This window comes from Mirounga angustirostris, unplaced genomic scaffold (genome assembly GCF_029215605.1).
Source record: "Mirounga angustirostris isolate CCGP_5_RB_7025 unplaced genomic scaffold, mMirAng1.0.hap1 SCAF_8, whole genome shotgun sequence".
NCBI classification, from domain to species: Eukaryota; Metazoa; Chordata; class Mammalia; order Carnivora; family Phocidae; genus Mirounga; species Mirounga angustirostris.
The window spans coordinates 27,712,233-27,732,962 of NW_026991716.1; positions in this window are offsets into that span (position 1 = coordinate 27,712,233).

The following is a 20,730-nucleotide window of genomic DNA, read 5'->3' on the forward strand; positions in this document are numbered from 1 at the left end:
GGATAGTTTGAGAAAAACAGGTATTAACTCTTCTTAAATGTTTGGTAGAATTTCCCTGTGAAGCCATCTGGCCATGGGCTTTTGTTTGTTGGGAGATTTTTGATTACTGATTCAATTTCTTTGCTGGTTGTTGGTCTGTCCAAGTTTTCTGTTTCTTCCTATTTCAATTTTGGTAGTTTATATGTTTCTGGGGATTTATCCATTTCTTCCAGGTTTTCCAATTTGTTGGCATATACATTTTCATAATATTCTCTTATAATTGTTTTTATTTCTGAAGTGTTGGTTGTTATTTCCCCTCTCTCATTTGTCATTTTATTTATTTGAGTCCTTTCTCTTCTCTTTTTGATCAGTCTGGCTAGAAGCTTATTGATTCTATTCATCTCTTTCAAAGAACCAGCTCCTGGTTTGACTGATCTCTTTTACTGTTTGTTTGTTCATAGCTCATTTATTTCTTCTCTAATCTTTATTAATTCCCATCTTCTGCTGGCTTTAGGCTTTATTTGTTGTTCTTTTTCTAGCTCCTTTAGGTGTAAGGTTAAGTTGTTTATTTGAGATTTTTCTTGCTTCTTGAGGTAGGTCTGTATTGCTATATACTTCCATCTTAGGACCACTTTTGCTGTATCCCAAATGTTTTGGGCTGTCATATTTTCATTTTCATTTGTTTTCATGTATTTTTTAAGTTTCTTCTTTAATTTCCTTGCTGACCCATTTATTCTTTAGTAGGATGTTGTTTAACCTCCATGTATATGTGGTCTTTCCAACTTTTTTCTTGTGGTTGACTTCAAGTTTCATAGCATTGTGGTCTGAAAAATATGCATGGTATTATTTCAAACTTTTTCTACTTGTTGGGGCCTGATTTGTGAGCTAGTATGTGATCTATTCTGGAGAAAGTCCCACGTGCACTTGAAAAGAGCGTGTATTCTGCTGCTTTAGGATGAAATGTTGTGAACATATCTGTTAAGACCATCTGGTCCAGTGTGTCGTTCAAAGCCATTGTTTCCTTGTTGATTTTCTGCTTAGATGATCTGTCCATTGATGGAAGTGGGGTGCTAAAGTCCCCTACTATTATTGTATTATTTTCAATGAGTTCTTTTATGTTTGTTATTAGTTGTTTTATATATTTGGGTGCTCCCATGTTGGGGGCATAAATATTTACAATTGTCAGATCGTCTTGTTGGATTGCCCCCTTTATTATGATATAGTGCCCGTCTTTATCTCTTGTTACACTCTTTGTCTTAAAAATCTAGTTTGTCTGATATAAGTATTGCTTCTCTGGCTTTCTTTTGAGGTCCATTTGTATGAAAAATCTTTCTTTATCCCCTCACTTTCAATCTGCAGTTGTCTTTAGGTCTAAAATGAGTCTCTTCTAGGCAGCATATATATGGGTCTTGGGTTTTTTTGTTTTTTTGTTTTTTGTTTTTTAAATCCATCCTGGCATCCTGTATCTTTTGGTTGGAGCATTTAGTCCATTTACATTCAGAGTAGTTATTAATAGATATGTAGTTGTTTCCATTTTATTACTTGTTTTGTCATTGTTTCTGGAGATTTTCTCTGTTCTTTTCTACTCTTTGTCACTTTTGGTCTTTCCTTTCCCCTCAAGGTGTCCCCTTTAATATTTCTTGCAGGGTTGGTTTAGTGGTCACAAACTCCTTTATTTTTTGTTTGTCTGGGAAATTATTTCTCCTTCAATTCTGAATGATAGCCTTGCTGGAGAAAGTATTCTTGGCTGCAGATTCCATTCAGCATATTGGATATATCATGTGTGTATCTGGCTTGCCAAGTTTCTGTGGAGAGATCCGCAGCTAGCTTTATGGGTCTTCCCTTGTAATTTTGGGACTTCTTTTTCCTTGCTTCTTTTGCATTTTTTTCTTTATCAGTATATTTTTACAATTAAACACAATATGTTTTGCTGTTGGTCTGCTTTTCTTGATTTTTATGGACGTTCTCCATGTCTCCTAGACTTGGATGTCTGTTTCCTTCTGCAGACTAGGGAAGTTTTCAACTATAATTTGCTGAAATAAACCTGCTCCTCTTCTCTCTCTTTTTCTGGGACTCCTATGATATGAATGTTATTACATTTGATGGAGTTACTGAGTTCCATAAGTCTATTCTCATGATCCATAGTTTTTTTCTCTCTTTTGTTCAGTTTCATTATTTTCCATAATTCTATCCTCTATATCACTTGTTTGTTCCTCTTCTTCTTCCATACTTGTGGTCATTACACCTAGTCAGTTTTCAATCTTAATTATTTCATTTTTCTCTTCTGATGATTGTTTTTTAACTATTTTATCTCTGCAGGAAGGGTCTCTGAAGTCTTCCATGCATTTCTCAAGCCAGTCAGTATCCTATGGTTGTTTTAATTCTCTATCATGCATATTACTTATATCTATTTCAATTAAATCTCTAGCCATGACCTTGTCTTGTTCTTTCTTTTGGGATGAATTCCTTGTCTTGGCATTTTGTCTAGGTCTCTCTTCTTTTGTGTGTTAGGAAAGCCTGTTGTGTTTCCTGCTCCTGAGAGTAATGGCTTTATGAAAAGAGGTCATTTAATATCCAGGGCCTGGTGCTTTAGGGAGTGTCATTGGTGTGTGCTGCATTTACTCTGCTGCTATGTTTTGACTGCTCTATCCCTTAGGTCAGTCATCTGCAGAAGCTTTCCTTGCCTGCAGTGGGCAGTTTGGATGTTGGCCAAAATGTGGCAAGTTTTAACTAGGTGTGCTCTGGTCTGCTTGTTAAATGAGACCTGATGCTACTTCCACTATAACTGAAGCCTTGCAGACCTATATCGTCAGTAGATGTGGTGCATGTGGGGATTTGTGGTGGTTTTCTTGGGAAGGGGCCCACTGTACTGGTCCTTAGGCATACTTGCCCAAGAAAATCTGTACCAATAGAATGCAGGGGGGTGGGACTTAGTGTAAGCTGATTAGACAGCCAGTGTTGGCACCGTGCTGTTACTGATGTTAGTTTCTGCTAAGGGCAGGGGGAGGGAAATGGCACCAGCCATGCCCTTTGTCCCTGGAGAGGGATCTCTGTGTTTGCTGCTCTCAGGGAAGCACTCCCAGAAGAGGGACTAATTTCCCCTTATGTGTCCCAGGCATTTTTCAGGTAACTGTTTCACACTATCTCCAGGTTGCTTCCCTGCCTGGAGCAGCACAGTGCACTTTGGCCTTTATACCAGCCATGCCTACTGGCTTTTAAAACTCTAAACTTTAAGAATTTGCTGTGGCAGGAGCCTGTGCTGGTCTTCTGTAGGAGGGTCTCACCACACTGGTATGGATGCAAGTTTGACTCAGAAGGGCAATCATGCTAGAGCACAAGAGCATGGGATTTGGAGCAAAGCTGGTTAAACAGCCAGTGTCTTGGTTAGCTGCCCTCGGCACATGTCTCTGTACCTATGCTGAAGTGCAGGGGAGAGATGGTGCCCTCCAGCTCTTTTGTCTGGGAGAGGTGTCTTGTGAACACCACCTCTCACAAATGTGCTCCAAGAAGAGTGAACAGTGTTTCCCCTTGCTACTTAGGTGATCCTCAGATTGTGCTGTCTGCCCTGAGGTTGCTTGCTTCCTTCTCTCCAGGAGTAGGGCAGTGCCTTCAGGTCTCTATTCCAGCCAAGCCTGCTGACCTCTAAAACTCTAGTCTTTGAGCCCCAGTGATTGCAAAAACTCACCAAAATAAGCCCCTTTTGTTTTCCCAGCCAATGACTTTGGGGAAATGTCCTTTTTGTGTGTATCCTGGTATTCTTCACTCTCTCTTGTGTTGCTCCAGGATCAGGACTCCCTTCCTTCCCCTGCACCCATGATCTATTTCTCCCCCAAACCATGTCTCTTCACTTCCTACTTTCCTTGATGTGGCCACTTCTCTCCCTCTAGTTGTGCAGTTTGTTTTGTCAATCTTCAGGTCAATTTCTTGGGTATTCAGAATGATTTGATAGTTGTCTAGTTGTGTTCAAAGGACAAGGCAACCCTAGGGTCCCCTTACTATGCCTCCATCTTAGCTCTAGACAAAGACTTTACTACAGTCTCCTTAAAGGTACTGAAAGAGGTAAAAGAAGACATGGGCAAAGGCAGAAAAATGATGTATGAGCAAAATAGAAATATCAGTAAAGATATGGAAACATAAAAGGAACAAAATTTAATTCTGGAGTTGAAAAGTACAACTGAAATAAAGAAAATACAATAAAGCAATTTAAAAACAGATTTGAACAAGGAGATGAAATAATTGGTGGGCTTGAAGAAAGGACAATTGAAATTATCAAGTCTGAGGAACAGAAATTTTTTTTAAAAAGATTAAAAAAAAATAAATGCAGCTTTGAGGACTAGAGGACATCATCAAGAAGATCCACATAAACATTGTGGAGTCCCAAAAGGAGAAGAGAGAGATAAATAGAGATTTGAAAAAAAAAAATGGCTACAAACTCTGAAATTTGAAGCATGATATAGATCTATAAATCCAAGAAGCTCAATGAACCCCAAACAGTCAAAAAGACCCTCTCTTAAACATGTTATAATCAAACTGTTGAAAGACAAAGATAAAAAGAGAATCTACAAAGTAGTAAAAGAGGATTTATTCATAACATACATGGGACCCCCAACAAAATTTCAGCATATTTCTCACCATAAACCTGGAGGTGAGAAGGCCTGAGTTGAGATTTTCAAAGTGCTGAAAGAAGAAAACTGGCAACTGAGAATTCTATATTTAGCAAAACTCTGCATCAAAAAAAGAGGGAGAAATTAAGACATTCCCAGATAAACGAAAGTTGAGGGATTTTATTAGCACTAGGTCTCTCTGCAAGAAATACTAAAGGAAATCCTCCAGGTTGGAATGAAAGGGTGCTAGGCAGGAAATCAAAGCCTTAGGAATAAATTGAAATCTTCAGTAAAAGTAAATACATGGGTAATTATAAAAACTAGTATTATTGTAATTTTGGTTTGTAACTCCACTTTTTTATTTTTCATAAGTTTTGAAAGATATACATAGAAAAATAATTGCTAGTCATGTTTTTGGGCACACACTATATAAATGCATCATTTTTGACATCCAATAACTAAAGAGGGTGAGGATGGAGCTATATAGGAGCAGAGTTTGTATGCTACTGAACTCAAACTAATATAATCAAATTAGAGTGTTATAGCTTTAGGATATTAAATATAATGCCCATGATAACCACAAAGAAAATAGTTATGGAGCACCTGCCTGGAAGAGCATGTGACTCTTGATCTCTGGGTCAGAAGTTTGAGTACCATGTTGGGTGTAGAGATTGCTTAAATAAATAAATAGATAAACTTTATTTAAAAAAAATAGCTATTGGGTGGCTCAGTTGGTTAAGCGACTGCCTTCAGCTCAGGTCATGATCCTGGAGTCACTGGATCGAGTCCCGCATCGGGCTCCCTGCTCGGCAGGGAGTCTGCTTCTCCCTCTGACCCTCCCCCCTCTCATGTACTCGCTCTCTCTCATTCTCTCTCTCTCAAATAAATAAATAAAATCTTTAAAAAAATAGCTATTGTATACACACAGAAGAAAATGAGTAAGGAATGAAAATGTTTCAATTAAGCACAAAATAACATAGCAATGCAAGAAATGAGGGACAAAAATGTTATGAACCCTACAGAAAACAAATAACAAAATGACAGAAATAAATTTCTCCTTATCAGCAAATAGTTTAAAAATAAATCGATTAAACTCAAATGAATAGACATAGACTGGCAAAATGGATTTTTTTTTAAAAATGATTTCACTATATGCTGCCTACAAAAGATTCACGTTAGATTCAGATACACAAAAGGATTTAGAATAAAAGAATGGAAAAAGATATTCTATGTAAATAGTAACCAAGAGAATGGGAGGGGGGTATATGAATATCATACAAAATAGCCTTAAATCAGAAAAGTCTATGAGAGACATTCTATATTAATAAAATTTCAATACAGCAAGCTGATATAACAATTAAAAATATTTACACATCTAATAACAGACCTTTAAAATACATATAAAGGAAAAACTGACAGAATTAGGAGATATAGATACTTCTACTGTAATAGGAGGAAATTTTAATACCTTATTCTCAGTAATGGATAGAGCAACCAGGCAGAAGATAAACAAGAAATAGAGGATTTGACCAGTTAGAATGGCAAAAATTGACAAGGCGAGAAACAATAAATGTTGGGGAGGTTGTGGAGGAGGGGGAAACCCTCTTACACTATTGTTGGGAATGCAAGTTGGTATAGCCACTTTGGAAAACAGTGTGGAGGTGCCTCAAAAAATTAAAAATAGAGCTACCCTATGACCCAGCAATTGCACTACTGGATATTTACCCCAGAGACACAGATGTAGTGAAAAGAAGGGTCATATGCACCATGTTCATAGCAGCAATGTCCACAAATAACCAAACTGTGGTATTTACCCCAGAGACACAGATGTAGTGAAAAGAAGGGTCATATGCACCATGTTCATAGCAGCAATGTCCACAAATAGCCAAACTGTGGAAAGAGCCAAGATGCCCTTCAACAGATGAATGGATAAAGAAGATGTTGTCCCTATATAAAATGGAATATTACTCAGCCATCAGAAAGGATGAATACCCAACTTTTACATCAACATGGATGGGACTGGAGATTATGCTAAGTGAAATAAGTCAAGCAGAGAAAGTCAATTATCATATGGTTTCACTTATTTATGGAACATAAGGAATAGCATGGAGGACATTAGGAGAGTGAAGGGAAAAATGAAGGGGGGGGAATTGGAGGGGGAGATGAACCATGAGAAACTATGGACTCTGAGAAACAAACTGAGGGTTTTTGGGGGGGGGGAGATGGGTTAGTCTGGTGACAGGTATTAAAGAGGGCACATACTACCTGGAGGACTGGGTGTTATATGAAAACAATGAATCGTGGATCACTACATCAAAAACTAATGATGGGGGGGTGGAGCAAGATGGTGGAGGAGTAGGAGACCTGGATTTCGTCTCCTCTCAGGAATTCTCCCGGATAGGGATCAAACCATTCTGAACACCTACAAAATCAACAGGAGATCGAAGAAAAGAATAGCAACAACTCTCTCATCAGAAAAGCGACCACTTTCTGGAAGGTAGAACGTGTGGAGAAGTGAATCCCAGGCGATATTCAGGAGGATAGACCGCGGGGGAGGGGCGTCCGTCGGCCGCTTCTGGCAAGTGATAGAGCCGCAGAGCACAAAATCGGAACTTTTAAAAGTCGGCTCCGCTGAGGGACGTCACTCTGGTGGCTAAGCGGGGGGTGGAACCCTCCAGGACAGTGTGGTCTCAGGACCCTCGGGGCCAGAGAAAGACCGGGGTGCCTGAGTGCGGCAGAGCTCCCAGGTATCGGAGCAGGGAAGCCAGCTGCAGAGGCGGAGCCCAGGCGCGGGCTCTCAGCTCGGGGTGGCCATACACCGTGATCCGTGGCACAGTCGGACCACTGCTCCTCCAGCAGACACCCAACAAGCGGCAGATCCGGGGAGACTCACCTTCCTCCCCCGGGAGGAGCCGCATGGGAGTGCACCGCAGGGATCTGCTGGGTTTGGAGACTCCACCCGGGGTCGGGTGCCAGAGATAGAGGCGCGCGGTCGCAGGCCGGGTGAGCACGGAGTGCAGCTGCAGACCGGGGAAACGGGAGTGACTGACGGCTTTTCTCTGGGAGCTCACTGAGGAGCGGGGCCCCAAGTTCTCGGCTCCTCTGGGGCAGAGATTGGGAGGCCGCCATGTTCACTCTCCGCCTCCAAAGCTGTACGGAAAGCTCGCAGGGAACAAAAGCCCCGGAGAGCAAACCCGAGCAGATTACTTAGCCAGGAGGGCGCAAGGGCGGGGCAATTCCGCCTAGGGGCAAAGACATTTGGAAACCACGGCAACAGGCCCCTCCCCAGAAGATCAGCGAGAACAGCCAGCCAAGACCAAGGTTACCGATCAATGAGAACAGCAGAACTCCAGCGCTAGGGGAATACTGCACATAGAATTCATGGCTTTTTTTACCATGATTCTTTAGTCTTTCAAAGTTAATTTTTTTTAACTGTTTTTTTTTTTATTTTGAATTTTTCTTTTTCCCTTTTTCAACCAACATATTATCAATCCCTTTTTTAAAAAAAAAAAACATTTTTATTTTTCATTTTTAGAGTCATATTCTACCCCTTCATAGTAGTTACCTGTATTTTTGGCATATATATAGATAAGTTGTTCTCTCTTTAAAATTTTGAGATAGTTTCTTCTAACAGATTAAAATACACCCTAAATCTCTAGTATATGGTTTTTTCTACTCCCCTGCCTGATCATATTCTCTCCCTTTTTTTTCTTTTTTCTTTTTTTAAGTCTCTTCTTTGTTTTTTCAAATAACTTCTTATCAATTCCTTTTATAAAATTTTTTATAATTTCCATCTTTACAGTCATATTCCATCCCTTCATCATATCAACCCTTATTTTTGTACATATATAAGTTTTTCTTTCTTTAAAATTTTGGGAGGCACTTTCTTCTAACAGACCAAAATATACCCAAAATCTAGTGTGTGGCACTGATCTGTATACCAGCCTGATCATATTTGATCACATTCTGGGTTTTTTTGTTGTTGTTGTTTTGTTTTGTTTGTTTTTGTTTGTTTTTAACTTTATCTTTTTCTTTTTTTTTTTTTTTTTCTTTTTCTTTTTTCTCTCTTTCCATTTCTTTTTCCACTGCTTCAGGTCTTTTCTGATTTGTTTAGAGTATATTTTCTGGGGACGTGGTTACTCTGCTAGCATTTTGTTCTCTCATTAATCTATTCTCCTCTGCACAAAATGACAAGACGGAAAAAATCACCTCAACAAAAAGAATAAGAGGCAGTACCGACTGCCAGGGACCTACTCAATACGGACATTACTATGATGTTGGATCTAGAGTTCAGAATCATCACTTTAAAGATACTAGCTGGGCTTGAAAAAAATATGGAAGTTATTAGAGAAACCCTTTCTGGAGAAGTAAAAGAGCTAAAATCTAACCAAGTAGAAATCAAAAAGGCTATAAATAAGGTACAATCAAAAATGGGGGCGCTAACTCCTAGGATAACTGAGGCAGAAGAGAGAATCAGTAATATAGAAGACCAAATGATGGAAAATAAAGAAGCTGAGAAAAAGAGAGATAAACAACTAATGGATCACGAGGGCAGAATTCGAGAGATAAGCGATACCATAAGACAAAACAACATTAGAATAATTGGGATCCCAGAAGAAGAAGAAAGAGAGAGGGGGGCAGAAGGTATAATGGAGCAAATTATAGCAGAGAACTTCCCTAATTGGGGGAAGGAAACAGGCATCAAAATCCAGGAAGCACAGAGAACCCCTCTCAAAATCAATAAAAATAGGTCAACACCCCGACATCTAATAGTAAAAGTTATGAGTCTCATAGACAAAGAGAAAATCCTGAAAGCAGCTCGGGACAAGAGATATGTAACCTACAATGGTAGAAACATTAGATTGGCAACAGACCTATCCACAGAGACCTGGCAGGCCAGAAAGGACTGGCAGGATATATTCAGAACACTAAATGAGAAAAATATGCAGCCGAGAACACTATATCCAGCTAGGCTGTCATTGAAAATTGAAGGAGAGATAAAAAGCTTCCAGGACAAACAAAAACTGAAGGAATTTGCAAACACAAAACCAGCCCTACAAGAAATCTTAAAAGGGGTGCTCTAAGCAAAGAAAGACCCTAAAAGTAACATAGATCAGAAAGGAACACAGACAATATACAGTAACAGTCACCTTACAGGCAATACAATGGCACTAAATTCCTATCTTTCAATAGTTACATTGAATGTAAATGGGCTAAATGCCCAATCAAAAGACACAGGTTATCAGATTGCATTAAAAAACAAGACCCATCGATATGCTGTCTGCAAGAGACTCATTTTAGAACCAAAGGCACCCCCAGATTGAAAGTGAGGGGGTGGAAAACCATTTACCATGCTAATGGACACCAAAAGAAACCTGGGGTGGCAATCCTTATATCAGACAAATTAGATTTTAAACCAAAGACTGTACTAAGAGATGAGGAAGGACACTATATCCTACTTAAAGGGTCTATCCAACAAGAAGATCTAACAATTGTAAATATCTATGCTCCTAACATGGGAGCAGCCACTTATATAAGGCAATTAATAGCAAAAGCAAAGAAACACATCGACAACAATACAATAAAAGTGGGGGACTTTAACACCCCCCTCACTGAAATGGACAGATCGTCTAAGGAAAAGATCAACAAGGAAATAAAGACTTTAAATGACACACTGGACCAAATGGACTTCACAGACATATTCAGAACTTTCTATCCCAAAGCGACGGAATACACATTCTTCTCTAGTCCCCATGGAACATTCTCCAGAATAGATCACATCCTAGGTCATAAATCAGGTCTCAACCGGTACCAAAAGATTGGGATCATTCTCTGCCTATTTTCAGACCACAATGCTTTGAAACTAGAACTCAATCACAAGAGGAAAGTCGGAAAGAACTCAAATACATGGAGGCTAAAGAGCATCCTACTGAAGAATGAATGGGTCAGCCAGGAAATTAAAGAAGAATTTAAAAAATACATGGAAACCAATGAAAATGAAAACACAACTATTCAAAATCTTTGGGATGCAGCAAAGGCAGTCCTAAGAGGAAAGTATTTAGCAATACAAGCCTTTCTCAAGAAACAAGAAAGGTCTCAAGTACACAACCTAACCCTACACCTAAAGGAGCTGGAGAAAGAACAGCAACTAAAGCCTAAACCCAGCAGAAGAGAAATAATAAAGATCAGAGCAGAAATCAATGAAATAGAAACTAAAAGAACAGTAGAACAGATCAACGAAACTAGGAGCTGGTTCTTTGAAAGAATTAACAAGATTGATAACCCCCGGCCAGACTTATCAAAAAGAAAAGAGAAATGACCCAAATCAACAAAATCATGAATGAAAGAGGAGAGATCACAACCAACACCAAAGAAATACAAGCAATTCTAAGAACATATAATGAGCAACTCTATGCCAGCAAATTCGATAACCTGGAAGAAATGGATGCATTCCTAGAGATGTATCAACTACCAAAACTGAACCAGGAAGAAATAGAAAACCTGAACAGACCTATAACCACTAAGGAAATTGAAGCAGTCATCAAAAATCTCCCAAAAAACAAAAGCCCAGGGCCAGATGGCTTCCCAGGGGAATTCTACCAAACATCTATAGAAGAATTAATACCTATTCTTCTGAAACTGTTCCAAAAAATAGAAATGGAAGGAAAACTTCCAAACTCATTTTATGAGGCCAGCATTACCTTGATCCCAAAACCAGACAAAGACCCCATCAAAAAGGAGAATTACAGGCCAATATCCCTGATGAACATGGATGCAAAAATTCTCACCAAGATATTAGCCAATAGGATCCAACAGTACATTAAAAGGATTATTCACCATGACCAAGTGGGATTTATCCCTGGGCTGCAAGCTTGGTTCAACATCTACAAATCAATCAACGTGATACAATACATTAACAAAAGAAAGAACAAGAATCATATGATCCTTGATGCAGGATCATATGCAGAATAGCTTTTGATAGATGCAGAAAAAGCTTTTGAGAAAGTACAGCATCCTTTCTAGATCAAAACTCTTCAGAGTATACACATAAAGGATACATACCTCAATATCATAAAAGCCATCTATGAAAAACCTACAGCGAATATCATTCTCAATGGGGAAAAACTGAGAGCTTTCCCCCTAAGGTCAGGAACACGGCAGGGATGTCCACTATCATCACTGCTATTCAACATAGTATTGGAAGTCCTAGCCACAGCAATCAGACAACAAAAAGAAATAAAAGGCATCCAAATAGGCAAAGAAGAAGTCAAACTCTCACTCTTTGCAGATGATATGATACTTTATGTGGAAAACCCCAAAGACTCCACCCCAAAACTGCTAGAACTCATACAGGAATTCAGTAAAGTGGCAGGATATAAAATCAATGCACAGAAATCAGTGGCATTCCTATACACCAACAGAAAGACAGAAGAAAGAGAAATTAAGGAGTCGATCGCATTTACAAGTGCACCCAAAACCATAAGATACCTAGGCATAAATCTAACCAAAGAGGCAAAGTTTCTATACTGAGAAAACTATAAAATACTCATGAAAGAAATTGAGGAAGAAACAAAGAAATGGAAAAACGTTCCATGCTCATGGATTGGAAGAAAAAATATTGTGAAGATGTCAATGCGACCTAGAGCAATCTACACGTTCAATGCAATCCCCATCAAAATACCATCCACTTTTTTCAAAGAAATGGAACAAATAATCCTAAAATTTGTATGGAACCAGAAAAGACCCCGCATAGCCAGAGGAATGTTGAAAAAGAAGGACAAAGCTGGCGGCATCACAATTCCGGACTTCCAGCTCTATTACAAAGCTGTCATCATCAAGACAGCATGGTACTGGCACAAAAACAGACACATAGATCAATGGAACAGAATAGAGAGCCCAGAAATGGACCCTCAACTCTATGGTCAACTCATCTTTGACAAAGCAGGAAAGAATGTCCAATGGAAAAAAGTCTCTTCAACAAATGGTGTTGGGAAAATTGGACAGCCACATGCAGAAGAATGAAACTGGACCATTTCCTTACACCACGCACAAAAATAGACTCCAAATTGTTTCAAAGACCTCAATGTGAGACAGGAGTCCATCAAAATCCTAAAGGAGAACACAGGCAGCAACCTCTTTGACCTCAGCCGAAGCAACTTCTTCCTAGAAACATCGCCAAAGGCAAGGGAAGCAAGGGCAAGAATGAACTATTGGGACTTCATCAAGATAAAAAGCTTTTGCAAAGCAAAGGAAACAGTCAACAAAACCAAAAGACAACCGACAGAATGGGAGAAGATATTTGCAAATGACATATCAGATAAAGGGCTAGTATCCAAAATCTATAAAGAACTCATCAAACTCAACACCCAAAGAACAAAGAATCCAATCAACAAATGGGCAGAAGACATGAACAGACATTTTTCCAAAGAAGACATCCAAATGGCCAACAGACACACGAAAAAGTGCTCAATATTGCTCGGCATCAGGGAAATCCAAATCAAAACCTCAATGAGATACCACCTCCCACCAGTCAGAATGTCTAAAATTAACAAGTCAGGAAACGACAGATGTTGGTGTGGATGCAAAGATAGGGGAACCCTCTTACACTGTTGGTGGGAATGCAAACTGGTGCAGCCACTCTGGAAAACAGTATGGAGGTTCCTCAAAAAGTTGAAAATAGAGCTACCATATGATCCAGCAATTGCACTACTGGGTATTTACCCCAAAGATACAAAAGTAGGGATCCGAAAGGGTACGTGCACCCTGATGTTTATAGCAGCAATGTCCACAATAGCCAGACTGTGGAAAGAGGCAAGATGTCCATCGACAGATGAATGGATAAAGAAGATGTGGTATATATACACAATGGAATATTATGCAGCCATCCAAAGGAACGAGATCTTACCATTTGCAATGATGTGGATGGAAATGGAGGGTATTATGTTGAGCGAAATAATTCAAAAAGAGAAAGACATGTATCATATGACCTCACTGATATGAGGAATTCTTAATCTCAGGAAACAAACTGAGGGTTGCTGGAGTGGGGGGTGGGGTGGGAGGGATGGAGTGACTGGGTGATAGACACTGGGGAGGGTGTGTGCTCTGGTAAGCGCTGTGAATTGTGCAAGACTGTTGAATCTCAGATCTGTACCTCTGAAACAAATAATGCAATATATGTTAAGAAAAAGAAAAAGAAGAAGAAGGTAGCAGGAGGGGAGGAATGAAGCGGGGGAAATTGGAGGGGTAGACGAACCATGAGAGACGATGGACTCTGAAAAACAAACTGAGGGTTCTAGAGGGGAGGGGGGGTGGGAGGATGGGTTAGCCTGGTGATGGGTATTGAGGAGGGCACGTTCTGCATGGAGCACTGGGTGTTATGCACAAACAATGAATCATGGAACTCTACATCTAAAACTAATGATATAATGTAGGGGATTAACATAAGAATATAAAAAATAACTAATGATGTATTGTATGGTGACTAACATAACATAATAAAATTAAATTAAATTTAAAAAAAGAAATAGAGGATTTGAACAATACAGTAAACCAACTAGATCTAACAGACATAGACAAAACACTTAACAAAAACAAGATAAACATTCTTCTCAAGTACATATAGGATATTCTCCATGATAAGCCATAATATGTTAGGCACAAAACTAGTCTAAACAGGTTTTAAAAGACTGATATACAAAGTATTATTTCTGAATACAATAAGTTGAAGTTAGAAGTCAATAACCAGAGGAAACAGAAAACTAATCACAAATATGTGGAAGTTAAACAGTACACTCTTTTTTTTTATTTTTTTTTAAAGATTTTATTTATTTATTCATTTGACAGAGAGAGACACAGTGAGAGAAGGAACACAAGCAGGGGGAGGGGAAGAGGGAGAAGCAGGCTTCCCACTGAGCAGGGAGCCCGATGTGGGACTCGATCCCAAGACCCTCGGATCATGACCTGAGCCAAAGGCAGACGCTTAACGACTGAGCCACCCAGGCGCCCCTAAACAGTACACTCTTAAACAACAAATGGATCAAGGAGGAAATCACAAAGGAAATTAGAAAATATTTGTAGATAAATGAGAATGAAAATACACCATGCCAAAATGTATAGAATGTAATAAAACGCTGCAAAGAGGGAAATTTTTAACTGCAAATTCTTACTTTGAAAAAGAAGAAAGATTTCAAATCAACAATCTAAATTTACACTTTAAGGAACTAGAAAAAGAAGAACAAACTAACACTAGAGCTAGCAGAAGGAAGGAAATAATAAAGATTAGAACAGAGATAAATAAAATAGAGAATAGAAAAACAATAGAGAAAAATCAATGAAGCCAGAAGTTGGTGCTTCAAAGAGATCAACAAATTTGAAACACCTTTAGTTAGATGGACTAAAATAGAGAGAAGACTCAAATTATCAAAATCAGAAGTGAAAGTGGAGACATCCCTAACAATTCTACAGACATATAAAAGAGTGTAAGAGGACACTGTTAACAACTGTATGACAACAAATTGAACAACCTAGATAAAATGGACAAAATCCTACCAAGACTTACGAAGAAATAGAAAACCTGGGCATGTCTATAACTAGTGAGGAGACTGAATCGGTAATTTAAAAAAAACCTCCCAACAAAGAAAAACCCAGACAAGTTGGCTTCATTGGTGTATCCTACCAAATATTAAAACAAAACAAGACAAACAAACAAACAAAAAAACACCGATCCTTCTCAAGCTCAAAAAATTGAAGAGGAAAGAATAATTCTTCCCTTTCTAAGAGGCCAGGATTGCCCTGATACCAAGGCCAGACAAGAACCACAAGAATAAAACTACAGATGAATATCCCTTTATGAATATTGATAGAGAAATCTTCAAGAAAATAATACCAAACCAAATTCAGCAGCATATTGGAAGGATTATACATCACAACCAAGTAGAATTTATTCCTGCAATGCAAAGATGCCTCAACATATGAAAACTAATCATGTAATACACACCAAATTAACAGAATGAAGGGGGAAAATTCACACAATCATTTCAACTGATGCAGAAAAAGCATTTGACAAAATTCAACACTCTTTCATGGATGAAAACACTGAAAAAAACAAACTAGGAATGAAAGGAAACTACTCAACACAATAAAGGCCATGTATGGGGGGAGGGGGAAGCTAACATAATACTCAAAAAGAAAGACTGAAAGCTTTTCCTCTAAATCAGGAACAAGACCAGAATGTTCACTTTTACCATTTCTAGTCAACAGAATTTTGGAAGTTATAGATTGTCTTGGTTAGTTAGGCTGCTAAAACAGAATACCATAAACTGAGTGGCTTAAATAACAAATGTCTATTTCTCACAGTTCTAGAGGCTGGGAAAACTAAGATCAAGTTTGATTCCTATTAACTTTTCTTTCTGGTTTGCAGGTGACCCCCTCTCCTTGTTGTAGCCTCATTTTGCAGAGAGAAATATCATCTCTCTTGTGTTTTTGCTTATAAGGGCACTAAACACATTCATGGGTCCTCTACCTTCATGACCAAATTATCTCCCAAAGGCCCCACCTCCAAAGCCAACACATTGAGGATTAAGACCTCAATGTATGAATTTGTGGGGCAATCAGTACACAGCATGGCCATAGCAATTAGGCAATAAAAAGCCATAAAAAGTATTCAAATTGGAAAGAAGTAAAATTATCACTATTCACAGATGACAGGATTTTATATGTAGAAAGATAGATCACACACACACACACACACACACACAAAGCTGTTGGAACTAATGTATAATTTCAGCAAAGTTGTAGAATACATTAACAAATAAATCATTTGTTTTTCTATACACTTAGAGTAAACAAACTGAAAAGGGAAATAAGAAAGTGATTCCATTTACAATAACATTGAAAGGAATAAAACCTTTATGAATTAGCCAAGGAGATAAAATACTTGCACTGAAAAATATAAAACATTGTTGAAAGAAATTAAAGAGACAAATAAATAAAAATACATTCCATTTTCATCAATTGTGATATTTTTAAGATGTAAGTGCTGCTCAAAGGGATCTAAAATGCTGCTCAAAGGGATTCAATGCAATTCCTATCAAAATTTCAACGTTTCTTTGAAGAAATGGAAAAACCTATCCTAAGAGAAGCTGAATAGCCAAAAAAAAAATCCTGAAAAAGAAAAAAAAATTATTTGGAGCACTCACACTCCTGATTTAAAATCTTACCACAAAGCTACAGAAATCAAAACAGTGTGGTACTGTCATAAAGACAGACATATAGACCAATAGATAGGACAGAGACCCCCAAAATAAGCCCAGGAATCAGATATATGGTAAAATGATTTTTGGTGGAAATACCCAAACCATTCAAGGGGAAAGAAAGGTCTTTTTAACAAATGATGCTGGGAAGACTAGATACTCACATGCAGAACCATGGATTTAGACCCTTACCTAACACCATATAGAATGTTAACTAATAATGTATTGAAGACATAGACATAAAATCTAAAGCAATAAAACAACTTAGAAGAAAACATTAGGGGGAAATTTCATGAAATTGACTTTGGCAAAGTTTTCTTGGCTATGAAACCAAAATTATAGGCAACACAGGAAAAAAATAGACAAATCGGATTGTATCAAAATTAAAAACTATTTGCATCAAACATTGTCAACGCAATTAAAAGCAATTTACAGAATGGGAGAAAATATTTGCTAATCACACATCTACTAATGGACTCATAATACAGAATAGATAAAGAACTCCTAGAACTCAACAGCACCAAAAAAGAAACAACTCAAATCAAAAATGGGCAAAGGTTTTGCTTAGACATTTCTTCAAAGAAGATATACACGTGGCCAATAAATACAAGTTCGATGTCACTAAGCGTTAGGGAAATGCACATAGAAACCACAATGAGGTATGATGTCACAGCACTAGGATGACTATTATCAAAAAACAGTAACAACAGATTTTTAGGGGGTGGAGCAAGATGGCGGAGGAGTAGGAGACCTGGATTTCCTCTCCTCTCAGGAATTCAGCTGGATAGGGATCAAACCATTCTGAACACCTACAAACTCAACAGGAGATTGAAGAAAAGAAGAGGAACAACTCTCTGAACAGAAAAGCGACCACTTTCTGGAAGGTAGGACGTGCGGAGAAGTGAATCCGAGGTGATATTCAGGAGGATAGATGGCGGGGGAGGGGCCTCCGTCGGCCGCTTCTGGCAAGTGATAGAGCCACAGAGCACAAAATCGGAACTTTTAAAAGTCTGCTCCACTGAGGGACGTCACTCCGGTGGCTAAGCAGGGGGTGGAACCCTCACGGGACACTGTGGTCTCAGGACCCTCAGGGTCACAGAAAGACCGGGGGTGCCTGAGGGCGGCAGAGCTCCCAGGTATCGGAGCGGGGAAGCCAGCTGCAGAGGCTGAGCCCAGGCGTGGGCTCTCAGCTCGGGGTTGCCATAAACCACGATCCGCGGCACAGTAGGGCCACTGCTCCTCCAGCAGGGACCCAACAAGCGGCAGATCCGGGGAGACTCACCTTCCTCCCCCAGGAGAAGCGACGTGGGAGTGCACCGCAGGGATCTGCTGGGTTTGCAGACTCCACCCGCGGTCGGGTGCCAGAGATAGAAACGTTTGGTCACAGGCCAGGTGAGCACGGAGTGCGGCCGGAGACTGGGGAGTCGGGAGTGAATGACTGCTTTTCTCTGGGGGCACACTGAGGAGCAGGGCCCTAAGCTCTCAGCTCCTCCGGGGCAGAGATTGGGAGGCCGCCATTTTCACTCTCCATCTCCAAAGCTGTATGGAAAGCTCGCAGGGAACAAAAGCTCCGGAGAGCAACCCAAGCAGATTACTTAGCCCGGACCGGGCAAGGGCGGGGCAATTCCGACTCCAGCAAAGACATTTGGAAACCATGGCAACAGGCCCCTCCCCCAGAATATCAGCAAGGACAGCCAGCCAAGACGAAGTTTACTGATCAATGGGAACGGCAGAACTCCAGCACTAGGGGAATACTGCACATAGAATTCATGGCTTTTTTTACCATGATTCTTTAGTCTTTCAAAGTTAATTATTTTTTAACTGTCTCTTTTTCTTTTTTTTCCTCTTTTCTTTTTTTTGAATTTTTCTTTTTCCCTTTTTTAACCAACATCTTATCAATCCCTTTTTTTAAAAAACATTTTTATTTTTCATTTTTAGAGTCATATTCTATCCCTTCATAGTAGTTACCCGTATTTTTGGCATATATATATAAGTTGTTCTCTCTTTAAAATTTTGAGATGGTTTCTTCTAATAGATTAAAATATACCCTAAATCTCTAGTATATGGTGTTTTCTACTCCCCTGCCTGATCACATTCTCTCCCTTTTTTTTTTCTTTTTCTTTTTTCTTTTTTAAATCCTCTTCTTTCTTTTTTCAAACAACTTCTTATCAATTCCTTTTATAAAATTATTTATAATTTCCATCTTTACAGTCATATTCCATCCCTTCATCATATCAACCCTTATTTTTGTACATATATAAGTTTCTCTTTCTTTAAAATTTTGGGAGTCACTTTCTTCTAAAAGACAAAAACACATCCCAAATCTAGTGTGTGGCACTGATCTATATACCAGCCTTATCATATTTGATCACATTCTGGTCTTTTTTGTTGTTGTTGTTTTGTTTTGTTTGTTTTTGTTTGTTTTTATCTTTATCTTTTTCTCTTTTTTTCTTTTTCTTTTTTCTCTCTTTCCGTTTCTTGTTCCACTGCTTCAGGTCTTTTCTGATTTGTTTAGAGTATATTTTCCGGGCACATTGTTACTCTGCTAGCATTTTGTTCTCTCATTAATCTATTCTCCTCGCACAAAATGACAAGACAGAAAAAATCACCTCAACAAAAAGAACAAGAGGTAGTACCGACTACCAGGGACCTACTCAATACGGACATTAGTACAATGTCAGATCTACAGTTCAGAATCATCACTTTAAAGATACTAGCTGGGCTTGAAAAAAATATGGAAGTTATTAGAGAAACCCTTTCTGGAGAAGTAAAAGAACTAAAATCTAACCAAGTAGAAATCAAAAAGGCTATTAATGAGGTGCAATCAAATATGGGGGCACTAACTGCTAGGATAAATGAGGCAGAAGAGAGAATCAGTGATATAGAAGACCAAATGATGGAAAATAAAGAAGCTGAGAAAAAGAGAGATAAACAACTACTGGATCACGAGAGCAGAATTCGAGAGATAAGCGATACCATAAGACGAAACAACATTAGAATAATTGGGATCCCAGAAGAAGAAGAAAGAGAGAGGGGGGCAGAAGGTATAAAGGAGCGAATTATAGCAGAGAACTTCCCTAACTGGAGGAAGGAAACAGGCATCAAAATCCAGGAGGCACAGAGAACCCCTCTCAAAATCAATAAAAATAGGTCAACACCCTGACATCTAATAGTAAAACTTACGAGTCATAGACAAAGAGAAAATCCTGAAAGCAGCTCAGGAGGAGAGATATGTAACCTACAATGGTAGAAACATTAGATTGGCAACAGACCTATCCACAGAGACCTGGCAGGCCAGAAAGGACTGGCAGGATATATTCAGAGCACTAAATGAGAAAAATATGCGGCCAAGAATACTCTATCCAGCTAGGCTGTCATTGAAAATTGAAGGAGAGATAAAAAGCTTCCAGGACAAACAAAAACTAAAGGAATTTGCAAACACAAAATCAGCCCTACAAGAAATCTTAAAAGGGGTCCTCTAAGCAAAGAGAGACCCTAAAAGCAAAAGAGACCAGAAAGGAACACAGACAATATACAGTAACTGTCACCTTACAGGCAATACAATGGCACTAAATTCCTATCTTTCAATAGTTACATTGAATGTAATTGGGCTCAATGCCCCAATCAAAAGACACAAGCTATCAGACTGGATTAAAAAACAAGACCCATCGATATGCTGTCTGCAAGAGACTCATTTTAGAACCAAAGACACCCCCAGATTGAAAGTGAGAGGGTGGAAAACCATTTACCATGCTAATGGACACCAAAAGAAACCTGGGGTGGCAATCCTTATATCAGACAGACAAATTAGATTTTAAACCAAAGACTGTACTAAGAGATGAGGAAGGACACTATATCCTACTTAAAGGGTCTATCCAACAAGAAGATCTAACAAT